Source organism: Centropristis striata, chromosome 7 (genome assembly GCF_030273125.1).
Source record: "Centropristis striata isolate RG_2023a ecotype Rhode Island chromosome 7, C.striata_1.0, whole genome shotgun sequence".
NCBI lineage: Eukaryota > Metazoa > Chordata > Actinopteri > Perciformes > Serranidae > Centropristis > Centropristis striata.
In genome coordinates this window covers 2,685,281-2,698,612 of record NC_081523.1, presented here as the reverse complement: position 1 = coordinate 2,698,612, position 13,332 = coordinate 2,685,281, and the positions used below count along the sequence as shown (strand labels likewise).

The following is a 13,332-nucleotide window of genomic DNA, read 5'->3' as shown; positions in this document are numbered from 1 at the left end:
ATCATAGCAAGAATCCAAGAGCATTGAATACATATTACATATTTTCTTTTACCCTTTATAACATATATAAAGTCACTGTTTTAACCTCTGAAGTCCAGGAGATTTTGTTCCAAATTTGTCAACTTCCTATGCATTTATTTCTGTCTCTGTTTAGCATCTTCCAGTCTGTCCTTACATCACATGCATGGCTCCTTTTTCAAATCAAATCAAATCAAACTTTATTTATATAGCGCTTTTCATACATATAAATGCAACACAAAGTGCTTTACAAAAAATAAGAATAAAAACAGACGATAAACTTGGCACAAACCTGGCTATCAGTCAGATTTTTCATTTTATTTTAATTAACAAAGTATAAAGCTGCCAGGAACCGAAAATACAAACAAAAGACACAGGTGTCTGTGGAAATGTACCATTTTTTTTTTTTTTTTTAACATTTATACACACAAAAACAGCAGAAAAAGTAATAAACAATAAAACTACAAAACTGTCTATTTGCATGTAAATTAAAAATAGTAATAGTTTTCATTGTAGAAAGAAAATTCACATTTAAAAATGGTCTAGAAACATAAATGTCACACTGTGAAAGCTCCTATGATTGAACTTTAACTGGCTTTCTCAGCTTGTCTACATATCAGATATAAATAAAGTTATTAATGTAAATAAAACATGTGTATTTTCAATAAATAGATGGACTCCAGAGGATTAATATGAATTTATAATCAATTAGAAAAAAATTTAAGGTATTTTCTGACATTTTTAGAGACACTGTGAGCAAAAAAATTAATTACCGTAACACATTTTTAAATTGAAATTAAAAAAACAACGAAAGCTTTTTTTTCTTTGGCAAGCACTTAAATATGCTCAAGGGTAGCTGGTATCACCAAAATGTATTTTATTAAAATATCCACATATTTTAATGCAAACAATTCTATCTTTACCGTAACATTTAACCATTTTTTCTCATCAATTTTCATTCAGATTTTGTTCTTTATACATTGTTAAACCCATTATATTTGATTACATTCTGTTAAATTATACATTTTTAAGCAAATGATTTATTTTTATAAAGTTGATTAAATGTTTATTGTATATAAGTGTGGGGGGAAACCATGACATTTTTATCTGAACGCGTTACGGTAATGAATTTGTGAATCGAAAATATTATTTTAGCACAAAACAATGAATTGTCCCTCAATATAGCTATATTGTTCATTCATATAAAAGTGAAAACATATTTAGTTCAATAAAGTATATCCTGATAATCTTCACAGACAGAACTTCGACTTCATGAGAATCACTACATATATATAGAGTCATTTGTCTTTATATTGAGACATTTTGGTTAAATTCTTGCCAGTTTATGTGCATTTTTTGTGAGAAAAAGTCCAAATTCTGAGCTCTGTTCCTCACGCTGTGCTGGTAAAAACAAAGGAGCATAAAGGCGTCAGAGTCTGTTCAATGGCCCCATTCACAAGTTTCTCTGTTTCACATTCTGTGCATGTACTTGAATACTTGAGTAGTCTGGTCACCCATAATGCATCTGTCCTCCGTATAAGTCCTGTAAGGGACAGCAGTGAGTCCAGCAGCACACAATGCTGCAGAGCGGCTGTGATTAATGCATTACATCATGTATCAGGATCACGTTTCCTGCAGGAAAGTGACACATTTCTGAGGTCATCTTTGCTGGTACCTGACTTTAAGTAATGCCTTCCTGTAAAAATGTAATTAATAACAACAACATCATCACTAACTACAGTCTAGACAGGGGTGGGCTATTAATTTACCCAAGGGGCCACATGACCAATACCACGAAGGTTTCGGGGTCCGAACCAAAACACTAAACTAAATTCTGCTCAATATTAATTTAATCGCTTTATAAAATACAGTAAATAATCTGGTTTTGAGTTGCTACTGATAAGAACACGTTATGAGGAGACTTTTAATGTGGAGTAAATCAATCATATATACATATAAGTACAGTCCGTTTATCATTTACCAAATTACGACTAGGTGGAAAATTTTAATTTTAATTTTTTACAGCTACCACTACAAGCACTATTATTATACCAGGACAGACAGAATTACTACGTTTCCTGACAAAAAATGATGGAGTCCATATTATTGTGTTAAAAGTGAAATTTCCTTTTGTTTGTCTGGAAAGTCATTAAAGGGCCAGACTGGTTTAGGCTGCCTCTTCACAACACCATTTATTAGATGTGACTGTTTTGTCCTGACATAGAATGGATGCAGCACATTCCTCTGTATGTGTGTTTGCTCATATCGTTAGCCTCATAGCATATTTGCCTAAGTCATATTTGAATGTTTTCGGGAAACAAGAAAATACACAATTTTAGTAAGTTTAGTAAGTTCAAATAGAAGTGTGAACAAGTTTGCATAAAAAATTAAACACATCGTTGTCATAACAGATAAAAGTGACAGAATATGCCCTGACTAAGGCAATTTTTCTCTTACATTTAAATAATGTAGTTTGGTTTGTATGTAGCCGCAAAAATGCCTAAGTCAGGGGTCTCAAACTCAAATTATCTGGGGGCCGCTGGAGGCAGTATCAAAATTACCAAAAAAAGACACAAAATTACCACAAAAAAAAGACATAAAATGACTGAAAAAAACACTAAATTACTTAAAAAGACACAAAATGACCAAAAAAAAAAGACACAAAATTACCAAAAAGACACAAAATTATTAAAAAACACAAAATGACCCTAAAAAGACACAAAATGACTAAAAAGACACAGAATTACTAAAAAAGACACACAATTATTTTTAAAAAGACACAAAATGACCAAAAAAAAGACATAAAATGACTGAAAAAACACTAAATTACTTAAAAAGACACAAAATGACCAAAAAAAAGACACAAAATTACCAAAAAGACACAAAATTATTTAAAAAACACAAAATGACCCTAAAAAGACACAAAATGACTAAAAAGACACAGAATTACTAAAAAAGACACACAATTATTTTAAAAAGACACAAAATTACCAAAAAAAGACACAAAATTACTAAAAAAAAGACACAAAATTATTTTAAAAAAGACACAAAATTACCAAAAAAAAGTAATTAAAGGGACCTTCCACACACAACACGGTAAAGTGCATTTCATATAAAACTCACATTAAACTTTCATATCAAGGTGGGGGCCACAAAATATCGTCACAAGGGCCGCAATTGGCCCGCGGGCCGCGAGTTTGAGACCCCTGGCCTAAGTCAAGGAGATGACTAAGGCAGAAAGTGATTTTGGACTCTAACAAGTGTTCTGATAGGCTGAGAACATATGCAATGAGGCAGAAAGATGCAGCAGTGGTAGGAGAGTAAAGTTAGGCAGATATCACAATTTGGCCAAAAAATGACTTAGGCAATTATGCTAAGAGGCTAACGATATGCTGTGTTTCTCTACATATGTTGTCTTGCTTACAGAGCTGTGTACCAGCAAATAGAGAGCAAACAGTTTGATTCTCAGTGGAAAACATACGCATACATTCTCCTCAAAATCCTGTTTGTCCAAACTCATTTACTAACATTACACTCATGGGTCTCAAACACGCGGCCCGCGGGCCAATTGTGGCCCTCGTCATGATATTTTGTGGCCCCCACCTTGATATGAAAGTTTAATGTGAGTTTTATATGAATGACACTTTACTGTGTTGTGTGTGGAAGGTCCCTTTTATTACTTTTATGGGGTAATTTTGTCTTTTTTTAATAATTTTGTGTCTTTTTTGGTAATTGTGTGTCTTTTTTAAGTAATTTAGTTTTTTTCTGTCATTTTGTGTCTTTTTGGTCACTTTTGTGTATATTTTTGGGTCATTTTGTGTATTTTTTTGGTCATTTTGTGTCTTTTTTAACGTAATTTTTTTAACGTAATGTAGTGTTTTTTCAGTCATTTTGTCTTTTTCTGTAATTTTGTGTCTTTTTTTGGTCATTTTGATACTGCCTCCAGCGGCCCCCAGGTAATTTGAGTTTGAGACCCCTGCTCTACAAGGATATCTAAAAAAAAAATCAGTTCATAAAGAATCACAAAGTGAGTGAAAGTGAGAGTATAAATCCCAGACAGTTGTGCTTGTCTCCTCATGTCCGTCTGTCTAGTCTGAAGTCACGTTACATAACCCGGCCTGGCTGACCTGCAGATAATCCCTTAAACCAATTTCAGTCTCCCCTCGTCTGCTGTTAACGCTGCTGCCAACGTTCATCTCAACCATTCAGCTGATCTTGTTAATGTCACTTTCCACTGACATCATCTATCAGACTTCACATTTATTTAAAGCAGCTATTCTCAACCTTGGGGTCGGGACCCCATTTGGGGTCGCGAGATGGTTTCTGGGGGTCACCAAATCATTTTGGATGTCAGCTCTGTCTCCACTGTGTTAAAGTGTTCATGTGTTAATGTGTTTTAGTCTTTTTGGTCACTTAATGTCTTTTTTTTGTCAATTTGTGTGTTTTTTGTCATTTTGTGTGTTTTTTTGATCATTTTGTGGTCAATTTGTGTCTTTTTTGGTCATTTTGTTTCCTTTTTTGGTAATTTTGTATCTTTTTTTGTGTCTTTTTGGTCATTTTGTTTCTTTTTTGGGTCATTTTGTGTCTCTTTTGGTCATATTGTGGCCTTTTTTTTTTAATCTTTTGTGGTCAATTTGTGGCTTTTTTGGTCATTTTGTTTCCCTTTTTTGGTCATTTTGTTTCTTTTTTGGGTGATCTGAACTGTGCTTGTGAGATTGTGTTCAGTGAGCGGGGGTCACGGACAACATGCATGTTAAATTGGGGGTCGCTACTCAAAAAGGTTGAGAACTGCTGATTTAAAGATCCTATATATATATATAGCTGCCCTCCAAACACACTGCTGCATTGTGCATTTCGTTAGCCACGAGCTAACATTAGCAAACAATTAATGTTGTTTTTTTATATATATATATTTTTATTGATTCACAGTTGCAGTAAACAGTACAATCGAAGAGACATACTTTCATTTTCTTATATAACCCAACACCCATTCCACTCCCCCCAGAGACCCTTACATCGTTGTATTAATAGGTTAATACAACAGATCAGTTAACACAACAGTGTGTAGAAAATAAATATTATTAATAAAAATAAATATATATATATATACCACACACCCATACATAAAATATATATAAAATAAAATAAAAAAATTATATAATAAAAATAAAAAATAAAAAATATATATAAATAAGTAAATAAATTAAAAAATAATAATAATAATAAAAATAAAATAAAATAAAACATACATATATATATATACACATACACACATACATATACAAAAATATATATATATAAGAGAATACATATCGACATATATACACACACCCTTACACACAAATATACACACACCTATCCATATAAAACATAGTGTAACATAGGTTGTTTGTTTGTTTGCTGCCTGCGCCTCAGCATGTTAATTAATGTTGTTTTAATCACAAAAAGCTACTTGCTCTCTGTCGCTAAACACATGCAGCTTTCAAAATAATAGCACAGTGTGTTAACAGAATCCACCACAGAACTTACAAGAAGACTGTCAAAATAAGACGCCTTAAATAAAACATACAAGAACCTTTATTCTCCTTTACAAAATGTCATTAAAATTTGCCCCCGGAACCCCTAAATGGTTAATTTTATTATTTTCTCATACACAAGAGTCAAGAGCAATTTTTTTTGTATTTGGCAACTGCACTTCACACTACATTTTAGATTTTTATTTATTTATACAGACTAAAGAAAAAAATATATATATATATTATTTAAGTATTTGGTAATATCGTCAAGAATATTGTTATCGCAAAAATAGCCTGAAATATCGTGATATTCTTTTAGGGCCATATCGCCCAGCCCTACTTTTCATACATATAAATGCAACACAAAGATTTGTTTTTCACTCAGTATTTTCTGTGTATTTAAAACACGTGCAATTTGAATTCTGCAAAATAATCCAGTGTAGAGCTGCAACAATTATTCGATTAATCGAACAATAATCGATTATTAAATTATTCATCAACTATTTTGATACTTGAATAATTGGTTCGAGCAGTTTTTTTCAAGACAATAAGTCCGAATTCTCTGATTTCAGCTTCTTCAATGTGAATATTTCTGGTTTCTTTGTTCCTTTATGACAATAAACTGAATATCTCTTTGGTTTGTGGACAAAACAAGAGATTTGAGGACGTCATCTTGTGGTTTGGGAAACACTGATTGATATTTTTATACATTTTGTGTCTTTTTTTGTCATTTTGTGTCATTTTATGTCTTTTTTTGGGTAATTTTGTGTCTTTTTTGTCATTTTGTGTCTTTTTTTTGGACATTTTGTGTCTTTTTTTATTCATTTTGTGTCTTTTTTAAATCATTTTGTGTCTTTTTTTAGTCATTTTGTGTCTATTTGTGTCTTTTTTTTGGTCATTATGTGTCTTTTTTAGTCATTTTGTATCTTTTTTTAATCATTTTATGTATTTTTTTAGTCATTTTGTGTCTTTTTTTGGTAATTTTGTCTCTTTTTGACGTCATCTTGTGGTTTGGGAAACACTGATTGATATTTTTCAACATTTTATTGACCAAACAACTAATCGATTAATCGTTTACTCAACTCAACTCAACTCAACTTTATTTGTAAAGCACTTTAAAAACAACAACAGCCGCAACAAAGTGCTGTACATAAACAAGCAAACAAGAACAGTAAAATAAATAAAACAGGAAATAAACACTTAAATAAATAGTTTAATTGCTTTTTAAAGAAACAATTTAAAAAACAATAAATGAAAACAAGCCATAAAAACACTAAAACAAGAGCAGAGTCTCATGTGTGGTTGGAATAAAAATAGGTTTTAAGATGAGTTTTAAATAATCGACAGATTCATCGATAATGAAAATAATCATTAGTTGCAGCACTATTTACATCCTTGTACTGAGATATGTGGAGCTGTATGGAAATAAAATAAATAATATAAGTAATAGTGAGGTAGCCAAGCATTTTGCATGAGAAAAGTTTTCCATATGGAGCTTCTTCTGTCTGTATAAAACCATTTGAATTGTCTACGTGCAAACCTTTTCTTTCATATTAATTTCTAATCATTATGTTTTATGCAACAGGGAATACATGACTGAATATATTACTACTACAAGGCTTAGGCTGTTAATTGGAGTCGAGTGCTTTGGTGTTACGTAACAAGAGGATGTCTGACTTCCTCCATGATGTAAAGTTACTGAAGCAGTCGTAGAACAAGATCAGACATTATTGTTGGCTGTTAACATAGCAATCTATTTAAAAAAATGCAAGAATCTAAAGTAACCTTGTATAGAAATACAATGTTTTAACGTAAGACTGACCAACTAGTCTAAAAGTAAGATAACAAATAGACAACGGTCGAAATTTTGCACATTTTTGTCAATCAGTACACATAAGAAACATTTAAAATTGTTAATCACATTTTTTTAATGTCAAAATCGTATTTCAAATGCTACTAAAATGTTTGGCACTTTGCAATGTGCATTAAGAAGATTGCACATTATTTTACAAACAACTAATTTTTTTAAAGTTAACAAATAAAAAATAAAAAAATCTTTAGGAAACTTGCCTCATTAATAATTTAACATTACTTCTCTTTTACTTTTTTTTTCTTTTTTAACTCTAACTCTGTTTTTAGATTTAGTTTTTTGATACTGTTTTATTGTTTTTAGTATTTTATTGTTTTCATTGTTTTTATTTATTACTATATTTGTGTATGATTTTTATTGTATTTTAATAACTGTACAGCACTTTTTTTTTAATTTGCTCTATAAACTTTGACCTAAAATGACTTCACTAAATTCTGGATTTTATCTCTAAGATTAATTGACTGTGGAAGGGAAAGCGGGATGGACGTTTTTTTATTCTTTTGAATATTCTACTAAATAATCAGTAGATTATTATACAGTTCATTATACAGTCCTGTTCGGCACTACTTGAAATACTCTGATAGTCTGTTTGTCAGAGACGGAAAGTTATGTTTAGTGCTGTCGTTTATGATTCAAATCATAATATTCTCACAACCTAGTTTTCATTCCAGAGAATCCTTCTGGTTTTATCGATGATAGGCCTGCTGTGATTTCTATGCATAATGTAGCAGCAGCAGCAGAAGATAAGGGCTTGGGAAAGGGGCTTGTGCTGGATATTCTCAGAGTTTAAAACATTTTCACAGTGAATATGAATTTTAAAAAAGCTGGCAGGTATCATGAAGAACATAAACAAGGCAGGTGACTCCCAGCTGCTCCACTGAAGCTTGAAGTTACTTACTTTTTATAGGGTGTAAAAAAATGATGCATTTATGCCTCATATATCTACACTACAGGCCAAAAGTTTGGAAGCAAGATCAAATTTGTACAAAAAAAGATCATAGTTTCATTGCTGTACTTTGCAATAAAATAAAGGTGATTATTCTATAAAGAGTCACTTATTAGAACACATTTCTACTCTAATTATCAGCTCTTTGGGTTTTTATTGCTTAGACTTTGTGTTTCCTTCTTTCCTTAATGTATAAATCTGAACTCTTGTTTCTTTTGTCAGAGATATGAACACAGTTGAGATTTATTGGGATTTTTGTATCCAAACTCTAAAAAGTCAAAGAGCTAAAGTGAATAATACAAGATGGGATTATTTTTTTTTTTTTAACTTTTGAACTGAAGTTGTGACTCTTCCAAATCTTCTCAACATTTATTCACCAATGATCTGCTAACATTAGGGCTGGGCAATATGGACCAAAAGTCATATCCCGATATATTTAGGCTGAATATCGATATACGATATATTTCCTGATATTTTTATAGTGAGAGCAAATGTTCAGTCAAAGCCAAATATGACATGTCACAAGTAGTTTTATTGAACCTGTTTATTTATGTGGACATAAATACTGTGTATCAACATCTCTCATATCTTTTTAAGTATTTCGTAATATCGTTAAGAATATCGTTATCGCAAAAATAGCCTGAAATATCGTGATATTCTTTTAGGGCCATATCGCCCAGCCCTAATATATATATATGTAAATATCTGTCAAAGTTTCTTGGTTTCTGGCTGCAGCTGGAGACCATGTGCAGCTGGCTCCTGTGAGATAAAAAGGTTGTGCAGGTGAAGCTGAAGTCTCCCTGACAGCAAATAAAATCCAGTCCTGCGTTTAAAAGGTCATTTGTCGAGAGTGACATGTCCATTATTACGCTGCTCCTGAGTGTCCCACCACGCTAACATTCAGTCTGCGGCCTCAGCTGGCCTTTCTCCTCTTTATTCAGCAGTAAAGATAATGAAGCAGTGCTCACTAGGCACCTGCTTGTCATTGTGCTCGTAAAGGTCTCATCCACATTTGCATATGATTATCTGTGTGATTTGTGCTTCTCTGTAAAATACTGTAACGCCACCTTTTTTTTTTTTTTTGCTCGGCTCCTGCTAATTTTTTAAGCTGTAACTCTTCCACCACATTTCTTTGTCTCTCGTCTCAAAGCAAAAAGATTAAAGAATCAAAATTTTACTTCAAATTCCCTTTCAATCGACCTGCTGGATCTGGGATTATGTGTCACTAAGCAGGTATAATAAAGGGATTACTCTAAGTCTTAGTTAGCGCCGGTCTGGTCCAGGTCATGGTCAGGTGAGCAGATGATTTAGAGCAACTTTCACTCCTGATCCAGCTCCTACTGAACCTTATAATACTCTGCTGGAGAAAAGTAAAGTCATTACAAAAGGTGAATTAACTTAGACAAGTCAAATGTAATAAACCTGGGCTGGGCAGGGCTGCCAGCAGACACTATCTGGTCCAACTTCAGCTGCAGCCTCTGAAGGACCCGGCCTACAGTCAAACTGACTGGTCTCTGATAGGGCCAAAATGATAATCACCATTATTTTGATCAATATTTGTAGTCACGATTATTAATCTCGATTATTCATCATGTTAGGGAAACATCTGTATTTTTATTGCACTGCTTTTAAACAAACAATAGCAACAGTTTTTAGTGTCTGGTGCTTGTTGTAAACAAACAGAGATCGCTAAGTGAACACCTCCTGCAGCAGCAGCACATACACACTGTACTGCTACAGAGCTAACTGTTAGCCTGTTAGCACATACACACTGTACTGCTACAGAGCTAACTGTTAGCCTGTTAGCACATACACACTGTACTGCTACAGAGCTAACTGTTAGCCTGTTAGCACATACACACTGTACTGCTACAGAGCTAACTGTTAGCCTGTTAGCACATACACACTGTACTGCTACAGAGCTAACTGTTAGCCTGTTAGCACATACACACTGTACTGCTACAAAGCTAACTGTTAGCCTGTTAGCACATACACACTGTACTGCTACAGAGCTAACTGTTAGCCTGTTAGCACATACACACTGTACTGCTACAGAGCTAACCTTCTCGCCTGTTAGCACATACACACTGTACTGCTACAGAGCTAACTGTTAGCCTGTTAGCACATACACACTGTGCTGCTACAGAGCTAACTGTTAGCCTGTTAGCACATACACACTGTACTGCTACAGAGCTAACTGTTAGCTTGTTAGCACATACACACTGTACTGCTACAGAGCTAACTGTTAGCCTGTTAGCACATACACACTGTACTGCTACAGAGCTAACTGTTAGCCTGTTAGCAATTTGCAGACTGGACGCTAAGGAGTTAACATCCCCTCCGGCTCTGCAGCTGGGAGAGACTGCTGCAGGAGGACTGTGCTGCTTCAACTTGTTTTTACTCTTCTTAACAAGCTGTGGGGGCCGAGAACGAGTTTCCAATAACGGCAGAAAAAGTCGCTGGATTTGTCGCCAGTCACTTTTTTTAAAAAAATAGTCGCTAAGGGGGTCTGAAAAGTCGCTAAATATAGCAACAAATTTGCTAAGTTGGCAACACTGCTTCGCCGGCTTTTACAAATGTTGCGTGTTGTTGTGGCGTTGAGTACTACGTCACATCCTGCTTAGCGATCTATCCAATCAGCAACCAGGCTTTTTTCAGGGCGGGAAAAAGACCCCGCCCCCTGGTGGTTGATGGACTACTGGTGTTGAAAGTGCTTGATTAGATATGCAGGAGAGCCGCATTTTAAAATGGAAATATCACCGGCGATCAGGTTAATTTAATCGTGGCGGCCAAAATCGCGATGACGATTAAAAATCGATTAATTGTGCAGCCCTAGTCTCCAAAATGGGACAGTCTGAGGCTGCTCCTGAAGCTTTGCAACAGAAATATCCATCTAAAAATAGTACATTATTTCAACATTAATTTAAATAAATGATTAAACACATGGTGGATTAGATAGTCAGCGTGTCCCAGCTGTTACACTGCATTTAATATTGCATGAAACATTGTGTGACATCCAACATTTTCTACTGCAAACCTTTAAGAGTTCAACGTCATTTTAGATAAGGCAGCGACGTATAAAGCTGATGGAAAAACAACGTGTTTATATTCTTCAGCTAGCTCGATAAGAAAGCTGTTGACAGAAGAAATCACATCCTGTCAGAACGCAGAAAACATCTTGGAAAAATGTAGTTTTAACTGTAAGAAACACAAGTAAAGGCACTCAGAGAGAGCAGACCAAATGTCCTTTCGACAGTGTAAATGAAAGTGAAAATAATTTGTGATTTTCTCCAAAATGTAATGGGTTCTTTCTTTGTTCATGCTCCACCGTTCCACCAAATCTAATGAAAAGAGGACCAGTAGTTTTTCTGTAATCCGGCTGACAGACAGACAGACAAACAAGCCCGACTGAAAACATAACCTGCTTTTGTGGAGGCAATAATACCAGCAGCATGAGACACAAGCTTTTATTTTTCTTGTCTGCTTTGTTTGCTATAAATGCACAAAAGAATAACACATGATGTTAAAAATGACATATAGAAATCTAAAGCTTAAAGTTAAAGATGTTCATAAAAGTTTAATCAGTATTGTTGCCCTGCAATTTAAAGCTGACAGGCTCAATGGATCAGCAGCCAGTGTGTGATTATCTGAAACCAAGTGGACTGTCAGCGTTAGGGCTGGGCGATATGGAGAAGAAGTCATATCCCGATATATTTGGGCTGAATATCGATATACGATATATATCCTGATATTTTTAATTGCTAAGCGAGAGCAAATGTTCAGTCAAAGCCAAATATGACATGTCACAAGTAGTTTTATTGTAACAGTTTATTTAAGTGAACATAAATACGGTATAACAACAGGAGTATATATTTTTTTTTAAATCAAAGCTCCATAAAGTGCACATTTAAATACTAAGAATTCTTAAATAAAAATAGCCTATGAAATAAAATAGCCCAATCTTTATCTGAAATCAACACTAGAAAGGGCAGCATTTATGTATGAAGAAGGAAAAAAAAATTGAACCATATCGACATATGTGATAAGGTCTAATTCCATATCACATTTAAATATATATCGATATATTGATATATCGCCCAGCCCTAGTCAGCGTGTCTATGAATCAATTCACAGGGTGCAAAAACCAGATGTTAGAAATATACCAGTAATCAGCTAATTACATTGACTTGATCTTAAAGGAGAGATGTGAATTGTGGGTTTTATTTTTTCATTGAAGGTGTGACAGATGAAGGATAACGGTTGCTGGTGTGTGTGTGTGTCGGTATGTGTGTCTCTCATTTAGGGTGTAATATGCGAATGGGGATGAGATCATAGGCCTGTTAAAGAGTCAGCTGCTGTGTGTGTGTGTGTGTGTGTGTGTGTGTGTGTGTGTGTGTGTGTGTGTGTGTATCTCACTGTTTCCATTTCACATGGTGCTGACTCACTCTGCTCAGTGCACACATTAGACTAGGAGTCAGTACTCTTACTGTAGCTAATTTAGATTTAAGCTTTCTTTTTAAAGGTTTTTCTGGTGCATAAATGACATTTATTTCAAAGTATTTACATCCTGAAATTAAAAAAGCTTTTTGGTCACAGGTGAATACTATTGTGTGAGAAAACACCCTCTGGTGATGTCATCAGGGTGATCTCACCATGAGATTGAATAATAGCAATTATAACATAATATTGGATCCACTGAGAAGCTGCTATTGACTTTAATTCTGGTAGAACATTGGGGACATAGTCAGAATATCATTTGTCTCACACTATTCCCCAACTTTATGTAAATACAGTACTACATTTCTGGTACTACAATTCAGCTAATACAACAATAATTTTGTTGTATTGATCTAGTGTTTGCCCTTTTTCCTGGACTCTCTCCAGATGATTTATACGACCATGTAGCTTTGATCCTGCAGGTGAAATGTGTGCTTTAACCCATTGAGGCCTAAAACGCCTGTAAAACCTCAGGGCGATTATAA

General features: G+C 34.1%; 1 protein-coding gene across 4 annotated transcripts in view; it reads left to right on the top strand.

Moving 5' to 3' along the window:
- rusc2 (RUN and SH3 domain containing 2) overlaps positions 1-13,332 on the top strand; it is a 78,129-nt gene that overhangs the window by 24,580 nt on the left and 40,217 nt on the right. The gene's annotated exons all lie outside the window — the stretch shown is intronic.